Source organism: Elaeis guineensis, chromosome 8, assembly GCF_000442705.2.
Source record: "Elaeis guineensis isolate ETL-2024a chromosome 8, EG11, whole genome shotgun sequence".
Classification (NCBI taxonomy): domain Eukaryota; kingdom Viridiplantae; phylum Streptophyta; class Magnoliopsida; order Arecales; family Arecaceae; genus Elaeis; species Elaeis guineensis.
The window spans coordinates 5,187,302-5,205,154 of NC_026000.2; the positions used below are offsets into that span (position 1 = coordinate 5,187,302).

The window sequence follows — 17,853 nt, forward strand, 5'->3', positions numbered from 1 at the left end:
TCTTCTGTTGGAGGTCTGTACTCCTCGATTTTGATCGGCTTAATATATTTATCGAGCTAACCTCGGTGCACCAAGGTTTCATTTCATCTCATAACTATCTACATTTCTCAATGTCATGGCTATGATCTCTGTAAAAGTGACTATACTTTCGTTTGTCTCTCTTCTCTGAAGGAGCCTTCAAAGGATAAGATCTTCCAAGATATCTTTCTCCTTCAATCTCCATCAGAATTTGAGCACGGAGGGCGGATAGAGAGACATAAGAATTAAAACGTCGAGATGGACTCCTTGACCTCAAACTTTTTCGGGGTCGATTTAAATTTTTAGTCTGCTACATCTCATCATTTTTCCTCGACTATTTTTTTTATTTTTGTTCGTCTTCACCTATCTTAAGATAGCCTCTCCTTCTTAGCCTGAGCATACTTACGCACCCGATCGAGCATCTCATCGTAGGTATCCGAAAAGTTTATATTCAAAAAAAAAATCAGATGATTGCTCCAAAATCTTCTTTTCAAAACAGATATGATAACTGATTCATTAAAATTTTTCACCTCCAAGATGGCCGCATTAAAATGAGCCACGTACTTTTGGAGATCCTCTCCTTCCTACTATTAAATAGAGAAGAGACTATCCACATGCTTCAAATGAGGTTTGTTAGTACCAAAATAAGTGACAAACAATCTCCCAAGCTACTCAAAAGAAGAGATTAACCCTAGTGAAAGTCTAGAAAATCAAATTCTCATTGCTTTCTTGAGGGTTGCAGGAAAAATAATACATAATAAGATATCAGAAGCTTCTTGTAAAGCCATGAGGACCCTATAACCCTCAATATGATTCATGGGACCAGCAAAACCATCAAAAGACTCAATGACGGGCATCTTGAACCGGTTCGAAACTGATTCACTCAAAATCTCATGAGAGAAAGAAGATCGAAGATTAAAATTATCTTTGTTCAAAGATCAATCTCCTACCTGGAGGTCCATCAGATGCCTTTCAAGATCCAGGATCTTATACTCTAGGTCACCTCCTCTTTGAACTTTCAAAATACTCGGGGCAAATTCTCTGTCAGCCTCATCAACGTGGTGTTCATCTTGATAAGTTGATTGAGGATGGTACTGGGACAAAGTATTTGGGGGAGGAGCCTCTTTAGATGCTTGCTCCTCTCTCTTTTGAAGCTGTTGAACAGCTACTATCAGAGCTTGGACTTGCTGAATAAGAAAGTTGAATTATTGAGGATCAACAGTAATTTGCTGTTGTGCTGGCATCTCTGATACTCTTTCTTCTGAAGCGAAGGGAGAGGGATTCTGAGCTCGTGCTTTAACCATCTTTTTCACAAAAAAATCAGAAGATCCTTCCTCCAATGCTAATCTATTGCCGTAGGGTTCGAAATCTGAAGTAGAGTAAATCAACATGGATGAGATTGGGCTGGAGAAATCTTTACGATCTGAGGAAAACTCCTTTAATCTGTAAATTCTATCAAGAAACCAAATGAAAATCCTTCAGTTCTTGATCCTTCGATGCTTAAGTCAATTTGAGCCTTGAGAACAGGGATGGAAAAAAATTAAAAAGTGAGAGAAATTGAATTGAATGAAGGAGAACTGGGAAGGAGTTAAAAGTCTGGCTTAATTTCGACTGATAAAATTTTTTTTAATTTCAAAGAGCAAAACTTACCAATGAAGAATCCCTGATCCTCTATTTATAGAGGGATTGAAAGGCCGTTCTAGAGTTTGTTAGGCCATTAGAGAAGCTTGTTAAATGGTTAGAGAGCTGCTTATAAATGAGCTAGCATATAGCTGTGCATATGAGCTAAATATGAAATCATGGCCAGCTGTGGCCTAGTAGAGAAAACCACTGTAGCATTTGCAAAATAGTTAAGTCCATCATAATAATAGCTCACCTCGATAGATGATCGGGATAAATAAAAATGCCATAATATTCATCCCAGATAAAGGTATCAGGATTCAGGTCGATATATATGTTGGAATTCGAGGTTTGAAGCATGCATATGGGTTTCAAATTTTAATTTTTTAAACACCACAATGGAGAATAAGATTAAAATAATTTTAATCTGAATTTTGCATGCATAAAAATATAAAACCACATGGATCTATTTCATATGCTGAAATTGATATATGCTGAAATTTATATTGTGATCAAATCACATAACTATTTCGCAATCTCTTTCTTCAAAATTGGATCTGAAAGAGAAGAGGCTCTCTGCTAACCACACAAGTGTCTGATCTCTACGAGTATCCACTCACGATCAGCCTGGAATAGCCCTCTATGATCTGAATTTTGAATCTTCAAAATTCAGCTTGCTGAATCTGAACAAAGCCTGGATCGTGATCAACACTTGATCTTTCTTTTTAATCTTTTTTCCTCTTCTCTAGAGTTTTTTCTTGCTATGTGCTGCTATCAGATGCTAGAAACCAGCAAAAAAGAGGCACCCAAATTTTTTTGGGTATGGAACACCTTGGGATGCGTGTCCTAAGAGAAGGGTGTGTAGAACGTCCAAGAGAAGAGAAAAGGGGAGGAAGAGAGGGCATGGAGAGAGCCTTTGGGTGTGAGGGGCTGCAACTTTTGATGTTCTAAAATTTTAGGGGAGGTCCCTTTAAATAGACACAAGGATTGAATCATATTCAATCTCATAATATAAGTCCTACTTGCATTAGGATTTCTATTAGCTTAAGTTATCCAACTTACATTAGGAAGTCCATTAGGCACCAACTATTAGAGCCCTTGCACCCATAATTAGACACCCTCTTTTGCACCCAAAAGACACCCCATATAAAAATCAAAGGCACTCTAATTAATGGACATGTCCAAATTGATCAAATCAAAGTGACGCCCCATAATAACTATCAAGGAGATTCATAAGGGACTTGCACCCTTAATTTATATGATCCATAACCTTGGACACCTAATAATTGAAGTCTCATAAATTTTATTCATGTAGGTTATTAGCAGGTAATTAAGTTAGAATTAACTTATCAAATAAGTAATCCCAACAGAAAGAGAAATTGGGTTCAACCATGTGTTAGCAAGGTTACTATGAATCCAATGAATTTCTCTAAACCCAATTGACACTTCATAAGCTCAATTACTTATTTCGGACCTAATCCCTTTGTTGTGTGACCTCATAGATTCAATTCTATCTGATAGTGAGACATACAATGATCTCTATCATTGTATCATTGAAACTCTTTTCAATGGATCAAAATAATTCCACTCTAACTCAACAAAGATTGTCGATCCAGAACAATCTTAATGAGCTCTCACAATCCACTAGTGACACCTAGCAGTATGTAGTGGCAATCCAGTAGAACTGAAATGAACCTCTAGGTGTAGTTAACATGTAATTCAGTCCCTCTATCGTGAGTCCCGACTAGATGGCAGATCATGGATAAATCGTCAAACCTCAACATCAGTCATATGATAGATTCAATCAGCTTAAGTCCATACGTGATTCTATGAAAACTCTTTTCCATCAATCACACTGCTTTGGCCATAGACTTAAGAACTCAGCCTCTTAAATCTCATAGGACTACTCCCTTTTGTTAGGGTCGATAGATCTCATCTTGATGCACATCTCACTCTTATAGTGGACCAACTGTCGCCAACATCCACTACAAGGACTCCTTGAGACTCATGTTGATATGTCAGTCAAACTCCAGCGGCCTCACTGCGAGCAGTAGTATCATCTCAGATCAAAAGATCAGTCATACGACTGCAGCATCGAAAAAGTCACTAACGAGTGAGCAGACATCCATGTGACTTCTCGTGTTGGTCATGCTCAATGCTAATATTCTCTAACAACCACCTGCACTCTCGCTCCAGTGTCTCTACACTACATACTCGAAACTCATCTGTCCAAAAAAAGCGATTCGTGTACTAGTCTATCCAGATCAATCACCATCCGCATGATGATCTTATGATTAGAGGTAATTTAGGAATCAACCATCAATAACATATGCCTCAAATGTTCAACTCTTTGAGAATATGTGTCATCATCTTGTTAATTCCTTGGATGCTTCATGGATACATAGATATGAATGGTAATATAACTGCGTAATACGTACAAAATCATGTCCTAGAGATATGAAATGTGACAGCTAAGATTGACTTCTAGGACATACATCCAACAATCTTCCACTTGCATTAAAACCACTCTTTCATGTACCAAGCCCTATCTACACAAGATTGGCTATAGTCTTAGACTGACCAAGTGACTTACCAGTGGGTCATCCACATCATATGTGGAGTTTGCTCTCTGCACCTCTATATATTTCTACTTGAGATAGTCGCGTATTCTGTGTTCTATGTGCTTGAATATCTGGTGAGATCTAGGCTCCTTAATAAGAGCTATGGTGCCATTATCTTTGCAGTATAGTGTTAAGGCATCTGATTGTATGACAACTAATTCTGCAACTAATATTATAATCAGAATGCATCCTACACATTTACAGTGTACTCAGCTTTCATTGATTAATTATTTGAAATTATTCCAAGATATCGATATAGGAACACATCTATGATGTAGATAGTCTACCATCAACATCAGACATAAAATCTAAATTGGTATATGCTTCCACTCCTAGCTTTGATCCTTCTCCGAACATGTCCTCAGTTCTTCTTAAGAGCTTAAGGATATTTTCACAGTACTCCAGTGCTCACAGTCTGAATACAACTGATATCTACTTGTGACAATCACGGTATAATCAGTTTAAGTACTTTATGACATACAACTGTATCCGAGAGGGTAGCAAACCTCTCTCCGAGATTTTTATACTGAATGCTTTCAGTATCCAGTCTCTGTACTTTATCTGTGAAAATACAAGCATCCAATTACATCTATCTCTATAGATCTTTAGAATGCTCACTTCATATCTTTCATGAAAAAATTTATATTCAATCATATTTTAATCGATGTCAATATTGGACACTCTCATTAACCCTTTTGAAATCCATAATTTCTCATATCTGATCGAACAATTTGATCATATCATTGAAATGAATGTTCCAACTCCAAAAGTATTATGGTCTTTGTGATCACCTATCACAAGAAGTGAAATTCATACGCTATTCCATATAGAAATCTTCAAAAGATCTCTACTCAGGAAAGCTATTTCACATCCTTTCTTGGAGTCGATGTCTCACATCGCTTCGTTGTAGGTTCTGGGATCATCTCAATGTTCCCTATCTCCTATGAGAAATGATTTTCTCTACATCTTTTGTTAAACATACTCAAGTACCTTTCAAGAGAATTGGAGATCCTACTATGTGTACGAGGTGGAGAAAAAATACATATCTACTGGCTCATAATTGATATATTCTTAAGGTCCCAAGGCTCCCTGCTCTTCAGAGACACTCTCTTAAAGCTTAACTTTTCTCCCACTGCTTCATCTTGGTTAAACTGTTTTTCAAGAAGATAGTATTGAGTCACAATCAAATTGTAATTCCATCGGAAAGTAATATCTGAAACTCTTGTAGAAAGAGCTTTATAGACCTATCCTCTAACATATCCACCTACTGTTCTAGGCACAAGCTGGACATCTTTGAATCTCAAAATAATCAAGATTCAGTTCTGACCTTGTCATATCTTATATGATGTGGTAGGAACAGGTTTAGAGAGAATTCAATTTCATAAAAATAAAGTATGTCCCTAAAGAAATATAAATAAATCAGTAAATTTCATTATGGATCAGATCATATCTCATATAATCACATGACTCTTCTTATCTTATTGAGCTGAGATTTACTAAGAGGAGTCCAATATGAAATAATGCTATTTTATGAGATAATCGAAAAAAATTTTCAATGATATTACATCCTCGATCCGATCAAAGTATTTTTAAAAATTTTTCGATTTGTTTCTTTACTTACATTTGAATTCTTTGAACTTTTCAAAAATTTCAAATTTGTATCTTATATACAAAGTAGAGACAACTCCTTGGTTAGCACATCACATGAGCTATACACATCAAATGTGTACCAGGATAAGTATCTCAATGATCCTTTTCCTCTTGTCCCACAAGAGTAGCTTGGTCATATTTTCTCAAAAAAATGATGCACAAACTAAATTTGACTCAACAGTCAATGAGCCCAAGCCCATATTTTTTCAGTTTGTTAATCATTTCTTCTCCAATATGACTTAGCTATAGGTTCCACATATACTTTAAATTTTATCTCAATTTTGGATCTCTCAAATCCAATGGCATTCACTGATTGCTCAATTAAGTTCACATATGCATCAACATGCAAATGATAGAGACAGCCTCTAAGAACTAAATCCAAATGATGATCGCAAAGGACAGATACTCATGGCCGCAGCAGCAACTGTTGCCCTATAGCCAATTCAACGGTTACTTCCTCAGCCCTCTACCTTTCCATTGACTCTACACTAGAGTCTATAGCTCAACTAGGAAAAGAGAAAATCGTAAGGATAGTATTGAGCAATTTTGACATACTTACTCTAGGTGTGTCTTTGTTTCTTTAGGCTCTCCAGGTATTTACCTCTGAACTCCTTCAAGGTTCCTTTGTTATCAACACTTTGACCCATTCAGATAAAGTGCTATGATGGTCTTTCATATAGTAGTTTACCATAAACTATCCATATAAACTAATCAGGGATCGCAGGATCAAATCCATAAGCAATTTCTTATGCATGGTCATGTCGAGCTTTTTAAGCTCTTTAATATCTTCGATCATTATCAAATAACGATCATAGACTGACTGCCCATCATGCATCATATGCGCTGTGCACTTTGATCACCTCACAATACTTATGGATGAATCAACATGTCGTTGGCAGTGTACATGTACTCATGCATAGCACCTATCTTTATTGTCATTGTCCATCCACTCGTCAAGTATAGCTCATTGACTATAGATTGGACGGGTTGTTAACATTAGAATAATCTGGTAGAGAATATTGCTTAATTTTTTAAAATTAAGAATAATTCTTAAGTTTGTAAGCCAGTCTATGTACTCGATTTTGGTTAATCAGTTGATATCTAGGATTCAAGCTAGAGGTTGGAAGCTGACACAATGAACAGTAAAGAGCAAAAATTCTAATAGGATATTTATATTTATTTTATAATTTTACTCGAAAAATTTTTAGATGCAAAAAGAGACTTTCACTATTTTATCAGAACTCCCACACTCTCTGGATGGAGAAATAAAAATTCTAACATGATAATTAGATTTCTAGTGGGTGCGCGGTCCCATCGATGCCATACACCTCACCTAACAGTTATTGGTAACACGAATAAATACCGATGCGTGGACAACTCTTTATCCAGATGCTTCTCTAAGCATATTGCAGTCACTTGGTCTCTAAGTCATATGGGCTCACCTAACAGTTATTGCCTGCATTTCTTAGTTAAATCAAATCCACCGTTCACAAGCAGATGTAAAACCGTCATTGGATCTCTCACCTAACAGTTATTGGGCCCAACCTCATCTTTACCCTGCAGCAACTCTTTGCTAATAGATTGGTTGCGTGTTTTCAATGCAACTAAACTACTGTGACCAGCCGAGAACAATCAACGTCGGTAGCATGCCCACACATCTACAACGATGGAAGACCATGGACTTAATATTTTATGGAGAGATTTGAATTTAGATCTCATCTAATCAGTCATAAGATTTGGGTTTAGGTCTCATCTAATCAGTCATCACATGACTGATGTAATTGACATGGACTAAATCAAACCACCAAGCAACCATATTTGTGACTCAATCTTTCAAATTGATCAGGTAAGTAGAGATTGGTGGGGGTCCTGATGAATACTTAATTTAAATCACTAGAGGTAATAAATATTATAATAATTGATGTTATTTTATTGAAATTTGATGCTCTCTAGTCTATTTTGCAGGTAATTGAGAGTTTAGGTTCATATGACTCAAATTAGACTCAAATTAGATCAGACTTGAGTGAACCAGGCAACCAGCTCCTATTCCAGTGTGAACACGACTTAAAGATCAACGGAGGAGAATCAATATGAAGATCCAAAGGTCCTTATTCACGCTTTCACTTCTCTTTTCATGAAACCTAGCCTCCCCACTCTATAAATAGAATCCCAAGGCCTCCATCTTCTTCAATCAAGCCAACCCTAAGTTCTTTTCAAGCTTCTCTCTTTCTCTCTCCCTCTTCTTCTTCTCCATAATTCTAGAGGTACTAACCCTAGCATGATATCATATTCTTTCATAGATTTCTTTTTCACATTCCATCAAATCTAGGAGAGGTCCTAATTTCAGTACCACTATCCTTTCTCTTCTACATATCCGCTTCCATCAATCTTTCTTTTTTGAAATTTCTAGACCAAGCCTTCCAACCATTCTGTCGCTGTCTGCATGGAGGAAGATGAAGGATTCAAGAAGACACATCTACCATCGGACGCAGCAAGAAGATCAACTTAGTTTAGTTATCTTGTATCGTAATTTTATTTCTTTTCTTTATGTACGCTTCTTTATTTGATTAATGAAAAGTAATTTTACTATAATTTTCATACTTCTTTCTTAGTTTCTTACAATCTATTATTCTTTTCTTTTGTATTTTTGAAATAATCAATTAAGATCTCTACAGATATGATCCTGACTCACCCTATCTACATAGTAGTGAGTAAGATTAATTTTAGTATGCTAGACACGCATCAAATTTTGACGCCATTGTCCAAGATCTTGACGTGATTGTTTTGAAAAAAAAATTAAAAAAAATTATAAAAAAATAATAAAAAAAATATTTTACTACTTTCTACATTTTTATTTCTTACTTTAGATTGCTTGGCTGCCTTATATGCTTCACTGCTTTATATTTCTAGTTGATTATTTTCTTCTCTTGTACTTTTGCTTTCCATACTTTAATTTACTGATTAGTAGTTTGCCTTTTATTGTTAGTTAATTTATTTTAATTACTTAATTATTATTTATTTATTTTTTTTAAAAAATTCTGCCTCATATTATTTTTTGTATATAGTAGATTTACTATTTTATATCTAGACTTCTTTATTTGCATGCATAAAAAAAAATTTTACTTTCTATAGCCTGGTGATCTACTGCTTTCTATAGGTTAGAATAATTTTTTTAAAAATAGATTTGATTTGTTACTTTATTTATAGGCTACCTACTTCTCTTTTAATCTTAGCATTATTTACTTTCTATTTAATTAGATTTACAAGATCTTCTCATACCTAATTAACCTAATTTAAAACTTACCTTTTATTCCTTCTTGCTTAAAGATAACATGATATAAAAAAAATACAAAGACACCACATAACACTTGACCAATATAAATAAATCAATTAAATCTTAAAAGCTACTTAATATGTTTGGATACTTTTTTTTTTGCATTGCATATTTTCATAAAAAATCTTAAGGGCAAAACCTTAATCAACATAAGGTGAAGATTTCATCACCCTTTCTTGACCCATAAACCACTATCTTATAATTGCATTGACCTAAACCTCTAATTTAAAATCGATTAGACGTTGACCCCTAAGGATCCTCGAGCTCAGTAGGACAAAAAATCCTAAAAGTTAGACCGAATTCAGGTTAGTCAGTTTAACTAGTGTTTAGAAAAGTGGTTCAAGAATTATCCCAAAGAAAAGTGGTTTATTAATTGGTTCCATTCGCTTATCTGACCAACGTAGTTGGTGTCTAAGAAAAGCAATGGGGGGACCCCCACCAACCTTACACTTACCTGGCCAGTTGAGTTGCTAGTCTGCTACTTGGAGTGCTTGAAGATAACATTGACAGTTAGGAGCTGTTTAGATCTAGGATAACTCATAGATAGGATTGATTGAACCACTTGATTGTTAACTAAAAACATCATATCTAATTAATTCTTCTCTATCTTCTTAGCATTAGAACTCCTTAAGTTCTCTTCTTTAGAACTCTTTTTCTTCCTTTTCTCCTCTTCTCTTTCAAAAAAGAAAAAAAAATTGTTGAAATTAAAACTTGATGAGATCTTTTAGGTGCATGCTAGGATACCGATCATTACAACCTGATTTACACCTATTAGATCTAGAGCTAAAAAGAACGATTCAAATAAATCAAATCAAAACTACAGATCTAAAACAAGAGACTGACCCACCATGATAATTGAGGAAGTATTTTACTTCCTCATCTTACACCTACTCGCCATGTATCCAGCCTCCTCCTGTGAAAGCGGCATAATACGAAATCAAGTCTAGCATTATTCAAATGCTACCATCATTCTATGGACTGACGAATAAGGATCCATATAAATACTTGAACGAATTTCTTGAGATATGCTCTATAGTAAAAATCCAAAACTTCTCTGATGATGCCCTCAGGTTGAAACTATTTTCTTTTTTACTTAAGGATAAAGCCAAGCATTAGTTAAACTCTCTAGATTCCATAATCATTTCAACTTGGGACTATCTTTAGAGAGAATTCTTCAAGAAATACTTTTTAATTAGAAAAATAAATCAAATTAGAAAAGCCATCACTAGTTTTTCTTAATTGGATGGTGAACTTTTTCATGAGACATGAGAAAGGTTAAGAGATCTTATTCGTAAATGCCCCCACCACGCTGTCCCCAAATGGCAACTTGTTCAGTGTTTCTACGATGGTCTATCGGAGAAACACCGACAAATGATCAATGCATCGTGTGGTGGGACATTCATGTTAAAGAGTGAGGATGAGGCTTAGCAGCTTTTTGAAATACTTAGTGAGAACTCCCTGTATCATATCTCTGCCATCTCTAGAGAACAACCCATGTCTCAACAGAAAAGAGGTGGAATCTATCAGATTGAAAATGTTATGGATATCCACAGTAAGGTAGATAAGTTATCTCAAAACTTAGACTGTCTTCTAAATACTGGATACTCTTCGACTCTACCTAACCCAGTCCAAGATGTTTGTGCATTGTGTGCAAGTCCGATCTATTTTATTAGTGAATGCCCAATCGCACCTCAATTTCTTGAGTTTGTGTATGAGCAGGTCCAGCAAGCTCAAACCCAACAAGCTCGTAGATCAGGAAATGATCCATATTCGAACACTTATAATCCTGACTAGAGAAACCATCCAAATTTTTTCTGGAGACCACAGCCAGTGGTTGGCCCTGCTGTACCTAGATCTAACTATCAGAATCTGACATATAGGCATGGACCATACCACTAGTTCTAAAATGCTCCTCAACCGTCTCCCACTGGTCACAGCTCAGCTTTTGAGGAGAAGGTTCTAAAAGTGCTATAACGATTAGAAGTCAACACCCAAACCCTTAACTCCCACACGCAATCCATTGCTAAGCTAGAGACCCAAATAAGTCAACTAGCAATCGCAGTCAGTAGAAGGGAAGGAGAAAAATTACCTAGCCAACCTGAGAGCAATCCGAGAGGGCAATTCATGGTTGAGAGCTTCAATACTCCAGATACCTTTTCTGAACACGCCAAATCAATCATGACTCTCAAAAGTGAGAAGGTCATTGAACATACAAGTAAAACCAATGAGACCGACCCTAGACCTCTGACCAAGCCTGAATCATCCAAGAATAAGGAGGACCCAAAAGTAGAGAATAGATCAACTACACTGGAATCACCTTACTTGCCTAAAGCTCTATTTTCGAGTGCCCTAAAAGCCCTTGCTCCTGTGGATAAGAAGAGAGGAAGACTCGATGAGATGTTAGAATTATTTAAACAAGTCCAAATTAATCTCCCCTTCTAGATGCAATCAAACAGGTCCTAGCCTAAACAAAATTTTTGAAAAAATTATGCATTCAGAAACGTAAATCCCGATCATAACTCCCGAAAAAAGTATGCCTCACTGAACAAGCTAGCTCTGTATTCCAGCATGCTACCCCTCCAAAGCTTAAAGATGCAGGTACCCCTATCATTTCTTGCATTATAGGAGATTTTCACATCGAACAAGCTCTTCTGGACTTAGGGGCCAGTGTGAATCTTTTATCTAGCTCGGCTTATGAATTTTTTGGATTTGAAGAACTGAAACACACGTCGATCACTTTATAGTTAGCTGATAGATCAATTAAGACACCACTGAGATGATCGAAGATGTTTTGGTCAAGGTAGATGAGTTCTATTTTTCAGTTGATTTTTTAGTCCTTGACATGGAACTGAGTGGCAATCCAAGGTAAATTCTCATTATCTTAGGCAGATCCTTCCTAGCTATGGCAAACGCATGCATCAATTGTAGGACAGGAGTCATGGACGTATCGTTTGGAAATAAGAAACTGAGACTAAATGTATTCAGTGCATCCGAGAGACCATCAACTGATAGTTACTTCAAGATAGATACATTCGAGGACATCATAGAGGAAGCAACATCAATAATTTTTGCACATAATTTTCAAGACACCCACTTGACGCACTTTGGAGTGGATGACTGTGATATAGAGAGAGGTAGCAAAGAAGTAAATATTCTAGTTGATACATTAAATGCTAAAACTACTCCCCCTTAGATAATCAAATACGAGCTATTGTCTGCATTAGCCAATACACCCACAGTCCCGTCATTAGAATCACCATCTGTACTAGACTTAAAGCCACTTCCAGCCGTACTCAAATATGTATTCTTAGGACCTAATGACACCCTCCCAGTGATCATTGCATCAAACTTGACCCCAAATCAGGAAGCACAATTGGTTGGTATTTTGAAAAAAACAAAGAGGCTATCGGCTGGTCCATTGTCGATCTAAAAAGAATTGACCCCTCCATCTGTATGCACTACATTCATTGTGAGATAGATGCCAAACCTCATCAAGACATGTAGAGGAGACTGAACCCAAACATGCGAAAAGTAGTGAAGAAAGAGGTGATAAAATGGTAAGATGCTGGGATCATCTACCCCATATCTAACAGTAAATGGGTCAGTCCTACCCAAGTAGTACCTAAGAAATCAGGTATTACTGTGATAGAGAATGAAGAAGGTGAATTGTTCTCCACTCGCACACCATCTAGCTGGCGAGTATGCATTGACTATAGGAAACTAAACGCTGTTACTAGGAAGGACTATTTTTCATTGCCCTTCATCGATCAAATCCTAGAACGGCTAGCAGGTCAATATTTTTTTTATTTTCTAGATGGTTATTCAGGGTACAATCAGATACCTATATTTTTGGATGATCAAGAGAAAACCATCTTCACTTGCCCCTATGGTACTTTCACTTTTCGACATATGCCGTTCGGGCTCTGCAATGCACCCGCTACATTTCAACGATGCATTTTGATCATTTTTTCAGATAGTGGACAAATATCTCAAAGTTTTCATGGATGACTTCTTTGTGTTTGAAACCATCTTTGAGGATTGTCTTCATAACTTCTCCAAAGTCCTTAAGCGCTGCACTAAAACAAATCTGATTTTAAGTTAGAAAAAGAGTCATTTCATGGTTTAAAAAAAATCGTATTGGGATATATTATTTTTGAAAGGGGGATTGAGGTAGACAAAGTCAAAATCGAGGTCATTTCAAAACTACCACTCTCCACTTCGATTCGATAAATACGATCCTTCCTAGGTCATGCTGGATTTTACATATGCTTCATTAAAGATTTTAGCAAAATATCGAGACCCTTGTGCAATCTGCTAGCCAAAGACATGCCATTTATCTTTAATGAAGAATGACTACAAGTCTTCCACACATTACGAGCAGTCCTGACAACAGCACCCATAATAAAACTCCTTGATTGGTCCTTTCCATTTAAAATCATGTGTGACACTTTTGATTTCGCAATAGGGGCCATCTTAGGTCAAAGAATCAATAAGGAGCCACATGTGATCTATTACACTAGCAAAACTCTATCCGATGCCCAATTGAAGTACACCACGATAGAAAAATAGCTACTAACGGTGGTATTTGCCCTTAATAAATTTCGTTCATATCTGTTAGGGTCTAAGATTCTAGTATATTCTGATCACATGGCTCTGAAACATCTGCTCTCAAAGAAAAGATACTAAAACATGATTGATCAGAAAGATCCTTTTGCTTCAAAATTTGATTTAAAAATTCGAGATAAGAAGGATTCCGAAAATATGATCGTTGATTATATTTCTAGAATTTTAGTTGATCATACGATGAATATAGATAAAGTTAAGGAAAAATTCTCTGACGAATAACTTTTTGCAACTACCTCTGACCAAATCCCATGGTTTGCCCACATCATTAACTATTTGGTAACAGGATAAGTTCCTCTCCATTGAATAAAATAAGAGAAGGATCGATTCTTCTCACAGGTCAAACATTATTATTGGGAGGAATCCAAATTGTTCAAACATTGTCCTGACCAAGTGATTCGACACTGTGTCCCTGAGAGTGAGTATCAAAGTATACTTACCTTTTGTCACTCTCATGCATGCGAGGGACATTTCAGTGGGAAGAGAACGATCGTAAAAGTGTTACAAAGTGAGTTTTACTAGCCAACATTGTTTAAGGATGTACACAAATTTTGCCTTAAGTGCTTGCGCTGTCAGCAGATGGGGAACATTTCTAGAAAAAACATGATGCCCCTATCTTCCATTTTAGTTGTGGAAGTTTTTGATGTTTGGAGAATCGATTTTATGGGTCCCTTTCCTCCATCCTATGGATACGAATACATTTTAGTTGCTGTAGATTACGTTTCTAAATGGATTAAGGCTATGGCAATCAGGACGAATGATCACAAGGTGATAATCAAATTCATCCAACAGAACATCTTAAGTCGATTCGATTGCCCAAGGGCCATTATTAGTGATGGAGGTACACACTTCACAAATAGATACTTTGAAAGTTTAATGAAAAAATACAGAATCACTCACAAAGTTGCCACACCATATCACCTCCAAACTAGTGGCCAATGAAAGTCTCCAATAGAGAGATCAAATAAATTTTTGAGAAGATGGTTAGGCCTGATCGAAAAGATTGATCTAGATGATTAGACGATGCATTATGGACCTACCGTACTGTATACAGGATCCCGATAGAAATATCTCCTTACCGGCTCATTTTTGAAAAAGCCTACCATCTGCCAGTAGAGCTAGAACACCACGTATTTTGGACTATAAAGCAATTTAACTTTGACATGAAAAATATGAATAGTAATAGGAGACTACAATTGAATGAATTAAAAGAGCTAGCAATGAAGCATACGAAAGTTCACGAATTTATAAGGCTCGAACTAAGGCTTATCATGATAAATACATTTCACGAAAAATATTTGAACCTAATCAAAAAGTATGGCTTTATAATTCGAGGTTACGATTATTTTCTAAAAAACTCCGTTCACATTGGGATGGACCTTATATCGTAACTCAGATATTCCCTCATAGAGCAATTGAAATCAAAGATCCTAAACAGAAAAATACCTTCAAAGTAAATGGCCAACGATTGAAATAATATATGATGAAATCAGAGATGGTAGCAAGTTGACTCAATTGAATTATAGGATCCAGTCTACAATCGAACTTTGACTTAGTCTAACTGAAGACCTAAAACTTAGCGCTTGTTGAAAGGCAACTTAATATTTTATTTTTCAGTTATCCAGTTTCTTTTTATTTTGTAAGAATTTTTAAAAAAGATAATTAGCCAAGTTGGGGGGGAGCACCACGATCAATGGAGTCAATAACACACCATGCCCAGCAATGAAGGACCTCTCAATCAAGATTACACACATCAAACTCAGATGGTGTCCTTTCTTGTTACATTCTATTTTAGCTTTATTATGATTCTCTTCTTCCATTGGGGACAATAAAAATTAAGTTAGGAGAGAGAATAACTAATTTAATTAAGTCTTCGAGTATGGTAAAAATAATTAATTTTGTGTATCTGAATTTTATCTCGATTTAAAGTTAACTAGGCATCCTAATCAATAAGTGATTAACGATCTAGATAATTTTAGAGACATTGAGGAAGAAATTATTAAGGATGCCCAATTAATGAGAGAATTTAGACTAAACTAAATTTTAGAGTGATTCTAGAACCCTCTTCCCACTATTTCAATGAAAAATCTGCTTTATGGGAGTATGGATGGAAAGGTTGAGGTATACAAAAATCTCTTTTTATTATTAAAAAAAATAAAATAAAATATTTTTAGCATTTCTTACTAAGTAACCGGACTCCTTCATCTAAGTAAGTATTGTTGTTCATGTCAAAAGGTGAGAATGTAAAGAAACTTCTTATATAGTCAGTTTTTAACTCGTAGCCTTTTTGATTTAAGTCAGTAGGCCTGAGGAATATTTTACACCTAATGCCCTAAAACCAACTGGTTTGGGAGTCATTGGCCTAAAGCTCGCTACAAGAGTCAATTAGAAAGCTTAAGGAGTTAGAACATTGCACTGACTGTACATATAAATATTTTTACAAAGAAAAAAAAGAGAAAGAATAAGGAGACTAAATTGTAAGAAGACAATAAACCATGCTCACATCAAGTTAGAGGACTTAAAGAGTAGAGTAGGAAGTTGGTGAAAGAAAATCTTTAAAAATTTGTATGGCTAATACTCAACCATTAATTAGGTCGAATTGATAATCCAATGAAGTACCTCATTAATGATCTAATCGGATATCCACTATAGTTAGAAATATCTAGGATAACTTTCGATTTAAGGATAATTTGGTGCACAATGCTAATGTATCTATTTTACTCGAGGATGAGTAAAAGTTCAAGTTGGAGGGTGTGATGAATACTTAATTTAAGTCACTAGAGGTAATAAATATTATAATAATTGATGTTATTTTATTAAAATTTGATGCTCTCTAGTTTATTTTGCAGGTAATTGAGAGTTTGGATTCATATGACTCAAATTAAACTCAAATTGGATCAGACTTGAGTGAACCAGGCAACCAGCTCCTATTCCAGTGTGAACACGACTTAAAGATCAACGGAGGATAATCAATATGAAGATCCAAAGGTCCTTATTCATGCTTTCATTTTTTTTTTCATAAAATTCTAGCCTCCCCACTCTATAAATAGAACTCCAAGGTCTCCATCTTCTTCAATCAAGCCAACTCTAAGTTCTCTTCAAGCTTCTTTCTATCTCTCTCCCTCTTCTTCTTCTCCATAAGTCTAGAGGAGGTACTAACCCTAGTACGACATCATATTCTTCTACAGATCTCTTTTTTATATCCCATCAAATCTAGGAGAGGTTCTAATCCTAGTGCCGCTATCCTTTCTCTTCTACATACTCGCTTCCATCAACCTTTCTTCCTTGGAGTTCCTAGATCAAGCCTTCTAGCCATCCTGCAGCTGTCTGCACGGAGAAAGATGAAGGATTCAAGGAGACATATCCACCATCGAACGTAACAAAAAGATCAACTTAGTTTAGTTATCTTGTATCATAATTTTATTTCTTTTCTTTATGTACACTTCTTTCTTTGATTAATAAAAAATAATTTTATTATAATTTTCATGCTTCTTTCTTAGTTTTTTACAATCTATTATTCTTTTCTTTTGTATTTTTAAAATAATCAACTAAGATCTCTGTGGATACGATTCTGACTCACCCTATCTACATAGTAGTGAGTAGAGTTAATTTTAATGTGCTACGACACGCATCAGGTCCTCTGTTACTTTTCTTAGACATCAATAAATTGACCAGATAAGCGAACGAAACTAATTAAATAACCACTTTCAATTACTTATCTTAGACACCAATTGGATAATTAATCAGAATTGGTTAGCTCAAGTGAATCGAGCTCAAATCAACAAGCCAAATTAGGTCCTTAGGTTAATCGATTTTACATATGGGACTCAATCGATTTGATCAACAATAATTGTATGATCATTAATTTAATTGATCTAACTCAATTCAACACTTGACTCGATTTAACCAATTACTTAATCGAATTAGACCCATATGTCCTCAATCAAAAATTTTAAATGTAATCCTATTACATGACCTAATTTTTGA

General features: G+C 35.7%; 1 non-coding gene and 1 pseudogene across 1 annotated transcript; both read right to left on the reverse strand.

Moving 5' to 3' along the window:
* LOC105050922 (uncharacterized) overlaps window positions 1–17,853 on the reverse strand; it is a 52,373-nt pseudogene that overhangs the window by 15,468 nt on the left and 19,052 nt on the right.
* LOC140851367 (small nucleolar RNA R71) lies at window positions 10,451–10,556 on the reverse strand. The gene has a single exon (XR_012134119.1). It is a non-coding gene; the product is annotated as a small nucleolar RNA R71 (small nucleolar RNA).